The sequence below is a fragment of the Oxyura jamaicensis genome, unplaced genomic scaffold (assembly GCF_011077185.1).
Source record: "Oxyura jamaicensis isolate SHBP4307 breed ruddy duck unplaced genomic scaffold, BPBGC_Ojam_1.0 oxyUn_random_OJ69808, whole genome shotgun sequence".
Lineage (NCBI taxonomy): Eukaryota > Metazoa > Chordata > Aves > Anseriformes > Anatidae > Oxyura > Oxyura jamaicensis.
In genome coordinates, this window is record NW_023309591.1 from 15,131 (window position 1) to 21,093 (window position 5,963).

At 48.1% G+C, this 5,963-nt stretch overlaps 1 long non-coding RNA gene across 1 annotated transcript in view; it reads right to left on the reverse strand.

Moving 5' to 3' along the window:
• The window catches only part of LOC118159346, a 9,008-nt gene extending 4,302 nt beyond the window's left edge, over window positions 1-4,706 (reverse strand). Inside the window, exon 1 of the long non-coding RNA XR_004747081.1 lies at window positions 4,696-4,706. This is a non-coding gene — a long non-coding RNA (uncharacterized LOC118159346). The remainder of the gene's footprint in view (window positions 1-4,695) is intronic.
• Between the last annotated feature and the right edge of the window lie 1,257 nt (window positions 4,707-5,963).

Sequence of the window (5,963 nt, forward strand, 5' to 3'; positions counted from 1 at the left end):
TTATTTTATTTTATTTTATTTTATTTTATTTTATTTTATTTTATTTTTGTTTGAAGCTGGTAAGATCTTTCTGACTATTGTCATACTGATTTGAAAATCAGCTAAGCCATGTGGTATTTTAGATTTAAAGAATAAAAAGCTAAATACCAGTTTCAACATGACATCAGGTACCTCCTCAAGAAACATAATTAACTCATTCATAATATTCCTCCCACTGCTTTTAGAATTGTTCTGCTGGAGGCTTCTCACATACATTTCACTCTGTAATCAAGTGTGGTTGATAATGACTGGTCTTTGGATGATTTGAAATACATTAATTCTTCCACAGAAAAAGAATAATTTGAAGACACTTAGTATAACTAATGATTTCCTTGGATTTCACTATGTAGAATAAACAATTAGATTCATCACATACACAGCTAACATCTGTGATTATCTGATCAATACTGTTTCAAAATGGCATTGTAGACATCAGCTCTTTTTGCTGATATTCCTTCATATGTCCAGAAAACTGCCCGCCTTTATAAAAGGCAACAAGATATCAAGTCCATTCAACTTAATACATGTCCTGATAGCCTATTCTTTGTATTAGGTATAAATCTTCCTGAAATATAAGATTGTTCATTTTTCTATTATTTTTTTTTTTTCTGCAAATTGTAATGAAGCTCTTGCAGAAATGTCAAGTCTCATTATTTCTTGAAAGTCTTGTCTGTTAAATTTCTCCTTTCAAAGCAAGACATTATATATGCTAGAATGTATACTGAAGTTTGTTCTTTCTAACTTGATGAAGAGTTAATCATTTTCTATGTTAGAATCACAGAATCACAGAATTTCTAGGTTGGAAGAGACCTCAAGATCATCAAGTCCAACCTCTGACCTAACACTAACAGTCCCCACTAAACCATATCCCTAAGCTCTACATCTAAACGTCTTTTAAAGACCTCCAGGGATGGGTGACTCACCCACTTCCCTGGGCAGCCTATTCCAGTGACTAACAACCCTTTCGGTAAAGAAGTTCTTCCTAAGATCCAACCTAAAACTCCCCTGGCGCAACTTAAGCCCATTCCCCCTCGTCCTGTCACCAGGCATGTGGGAGAACAGACCAACCCCCACCTTGCTACAGCCTCCCTTGAGGTACCTGTAGAGAGCGATAAGGTCACCCCTGAGCCTCCTTTTCTCCAGGCTGAACAGTCCCAGCTCCCTCAGCCGCTCCTCGTAAGATTGTTCTCCAGGCCCCTCACCAGCTTCATAGCCCTTCTCTGGACTCGCTCGAGCACCTCCATGTCCTTCTTGTAGCGAGGGGCCCAAAACTGAACACAGTACTCGAGGTGCGGCCTCACCAGAGCCGAGTCCAGGGGGACAATCACCTCCCTAGCCCTGCTGGCCATACTGTTTCTTATACAGGCCAGGATGCTGTTGGCCTTCTTGGCCACCTGAGCACACTGCTGGCTCATATTCAGCCGACTATCAACCATCACTCCCAGGTCCTTCTCTGCCTGGCAGCTCTCCAACCACTCATCTCCCAGCCTGTAGCTCTGCTTGGGGTTATTGCGCCCCAGGTGCAGGACCCAGCACTTGGCCTTGTTGAACTTCATGCAGTTGACCTCGGCCCATCGGTCCAGCCTCTCCAGATCCTCCTGCAGAGCCTTCCTACCCTCAAGCAGATCGACACACGTACCTAACTTGGCGTCATCTGCAAACTTACTGAGGGTGCACTCAATGCCCTCATCCAGATCATCAATGAAGATATTGAAGAGGACCGGCCCCAGCACCGAGCCCTGGGGGACTCCACTAGTGACCGGTCTCCAACTGGATTTGACTCCATTTACCACGACTCTTTGGGCCCAGCTATCCAGCCAGTTTCTAACCCAACGAAGCGTGCGCCAGTCCAAGCCAAGAGCAGCCAGTTTCTTGAGGAGAATGCTGTGGGAAACGGTGTCAAAAGCCTTGCTGAAGTCAAGGTAGACCACATCCACAGCCTTTCCCTCATCCACCCAGCGTGTCACTTGGTCATAGAAGGAGATCAGGTTCGTCAAGCAGGACCTGCCCTTCATAAACCCATGCTGACTGGGCCTGATCGCCTGCTTTCCCTGCAAGTGCTGCGTGATGACTCTCGAGATAATCTGCTCCATGAGCTTCCCTGGCACTGAGGTCAAACTGACAGGCCTATAGTTTCCCGGGTCAGTCCTCCGGCCCTTCTTGTAGATGGGTGTCACATTTGCTAGCCGCCAGTCAACTGGGACCTCCCCCGATAGCCAGGACTGTTGATAAATGATGGTAAGCGGCTTGGCCAGCACCTCTGCCAGTTCTCTCAGTACCCTCGGGTGAATCCCATCCAGCCCCATCGACTTGTGCACATCCAAGAGCCGTACCAGGTCACCAACCATTTCTTCATGGATAGTGAGGGCCACATCTCTCTCCCCATCCCCTTCCACCAGTTCAAGGTACTGGGTATCCAGAGAACAATCGGTGTTGCCGTTAAAGACCGAGGCGAAGAAGGCATTAAGCACCTCCACCTTTTCCTCATCTCTTGTAACTAAGTTTCCCCCCGCACCCAGTAAAGGATGGAGATTCTCCTTAGTCCCCCTTTTCGTGTTGATGTATTTATAAAAACATTTTTTGTTATCTTTAACAGCAGTAGCCAGATTGAGCTCCAGATGAGCTTTGGCTTTTCTAATTTTGTCCCTGCACAGCCTCGCGATATCCTTATAGTCCTCCCTAGTGGCCTGCCCACTTTTCCAAAGATTATAAACCCTCTTTTTTCTTCTAAGATCAAGCCACAATTCTCTGTTCAGCCAGGCTGGTCTTCTTCACCGCCAGCTCGTCTTTGGGCACGTGGGGACAGACCGTTCCTGCGCCATTAAGATTTCCCTCTTGAAGAGCGCCCAGCATTCCTGGACTCCTCTGCCCTTCAGAACCGCCTTCCAAGGGACTCTACCAACCAGTGTCCTCAGCAGCACAAAGTCAGCCCTCCAAAAGTCCAATACAGTGGTTTTACTGGTCCCCTTCCTGGCCTTGCCAAGAATAGAGAACTCCACCATTTCATGGTCACTCTGCCCAAGACAGCTCCTGACAATCACATCCTCCACCAGTCCTTCTCTGCTTGTGAAGAGAAGGTCTAGCGGGGCGCCACCCCTGGTAGGCTCACTAACCAGCTGTGTCAGGAAGCTATCTTCCACGCTCTCCAGAAACCTCCTAGACCGCTTCCTCTGGGCTGTGTTGTGCTTCCAGGATATGTCAGGGAAGTTGAAGTCCCCCACGAGAACCAGGGCTGACGATTTCGCAACTTCTGCCAGCTGCCTGTAGAACTCCTCATCCGTCTCCTCGTCCTGGTTCGGCGGTCTGTAACAGACCCCAACCAGGATGCTAGCCTTGTTGGCCCCGCCGATCCTAACCCAAAGGGACTCGACTTCGTCATGCCCAGCCTCGAGTTCTACAACATCGAAACACTCTCTAATATAGAGAGCCACTCCACCACCCCTTCTGTGCTGCCTGTCCCTTCTGAAGAGTTTATAGCCAGTCATTGCAGCACTCCAGTCATGAGAGTGGTCCCACCACGTCTCCGTGATGGCAACCAAGTCGTAGCCTGCCTGCTGCACGATGGCTTCCAGCTCCTCCTGTTTGTTACCCATGCTGCGTGCATTGGTGTAGATGCACTTCAGCTGGGCCATTGCCTTATCCCCCGGCCTTGCTATTGCTCCCCCGGCACAGCTCCAGCAAACCTTGCTTCAGCCCCATCCCCCTTCTTTTAAAGTCCCTTAGTTTAAAGCCCTCTCAATGAGCCCTGCCAGCTCCTGGCCCAGGATCCGTTTTCCCCTAAAAGATAGGGACCTGTCTGCGGCCATCAGGCTGGGTGTCGAGTAAAGTGCCCCATGGTCGAAAAACCCAAGATTTCTGTCTTGGCACCAGCCCCTGAGCCACGTGTTTAACAGGTGGGCTTTTCGTGTCCTCTCTGTACCCCTCCCTGCCACCGTAGGGATGGACGTAAACACCACCTGCACTCCCGCTCCATCCACTAACCGTCCCAGTCCCCTAAAGTCTCGTTTAATAGCCCTCAGGCTTCTCTCTTCAATGTCATCACTACCTGCCTGGACTATCAAAAGAGGATAATAGTCAGAGGGGCGAACCAGGTTGGGAAGCTTCCTGGCAACGTCCCTGACCCTGGCCCCAGGGAGGCAGCAGACTTCCCTACGGGTAGGGTCAGGCCGACAAATAGGGCCCTCTGTTCCCCTGAGGAGAGAGTCTCCCACAACAATCACCCTTCTGTCTTTCTTGGTGGAGGCAGTCCTGAGGCGTGGAGTCGACCTCCTTGCCCTAGGCATCCTCCTGGGTACACTTGCTACGTCTTCCTCACCCACCGGTCTCTCAATCTCCAGCGCCTCAAACCTGTTGCATAAGGGCACCTGGGAAGGTGGGGCCGGAAGGGGAGGGCATTGTCTGCGATGTCGAGCAGGGACCTTTTTCCATTCCTCCTCAAATCCCAGATCCCCTATCTCTGCCTGACGGCCACAGGGCAGGGGGTCCACCCCCATTTGGGGTGTCTCACCCCGGTACCTCTCCTTGAGGCCCTGCAGGGAGTCGCTCCACCAGTCGATCTCCCGCTCACACTCCCTGATATCCCTCAACCTCTCCACCTCCTCCTTGAGCTCCGCCACCATGCGGACCAGGTCATCCACCTGCTCATACCTCACACACACAGTTTCTCTGCCTCCCGCCGATGGCAGCAACAGGCTCAGACACTCCCTGCATCTGGTGGCCTGAACCGCTGCACTTTTTAACGGGTAGTTGGTCTGGGTGTGTTCCGACTTCCTGGAGAGCGCACTGTGCCTGGTGGAGACCATTATCGCCTCGCTAACGACTGTCCTTGAGGAGGTGTTACTATAAATTGACTAGCTAAATAAAATTTGAAAAAATATGAGCTTAAGCATTTAAAGAATATATTATTTTTAGCCTGATTTCTTTCTAAAATAAACTTCACATAATTACATATTTTATAAAGTAAATCTTATGTAAACATTTCATTTGTGTGTGTGTGTACAAGAAAAATGACATGCAATCCTAACATTAAATTCACTCACCAATTTAAAATTTCAAAAAGGCATGAAAAGTACTATTTCTATATATTCCATGAAAAAGAAAGTTGAGTTTTGGTGTTCTGATAACTAAAAATCTTTACTATTATCTCTCCTCTTCTAACACATCATAGAATTCATAAGGAATTCCAGCCCTGAGAGAAAAACATCTAAAAATTAAGACTTCATTAGGTGGTGGCTGTAATCATTCTTGATTTCAGTAAGGCCTTTGATATTATTACACACAGCATCCTGCTGGACAGCAAGCTCAGCATGAGCCAGCAGTGTGCTCTGGCAGCCAAGAAAGTTAACTGAATGATTCTCCCTCTATATTTAGCAGTAGTGCAGCCTCCCCTTGAATATTGTGTGCAGTTCTGGGATTCACAATATAGAAAGGAAGTGAGGGACTTGGAAGTGTCCAGAGGAGGGCAACAAAGCTAACAAAATGTCTGTAAGTCATGTTGTATGTAGAGATGTTGAGGAGACTGGGTTTGTCTAGACTGGAGAAAAGGAGGTCACCGTACAAGTTTCTGAGGCAGGAAAGTGGAGAAGGAGGTGCTGTCCTCTTCCCCCTGAAGACCACTGAAGTTATTAGGCAGGACTTTTTTATTGTGTAGACACTTAAAAACTTAGATGAATAAAGAGCTGTTCATGGTGGAGGGGTGTGCTCAGTAATCCCATGGTAAAGTCCGGCCAATGTGAAGAACCTTCACAAGCTTGAGTATATTAAAATCTCATTTAGTTAAAACCTTTTTATCAGATTATACTGCCATCACCCTAAATTCTACAATTCTTCTGAAAGGAAAAAGCTCTTATTCGGGCCCCTCGCTACAAGAAGGACATCGAGGTGCTTGAGCGGGTCCAAAGAAGGGCGACGAAGCTGGTGAGGGG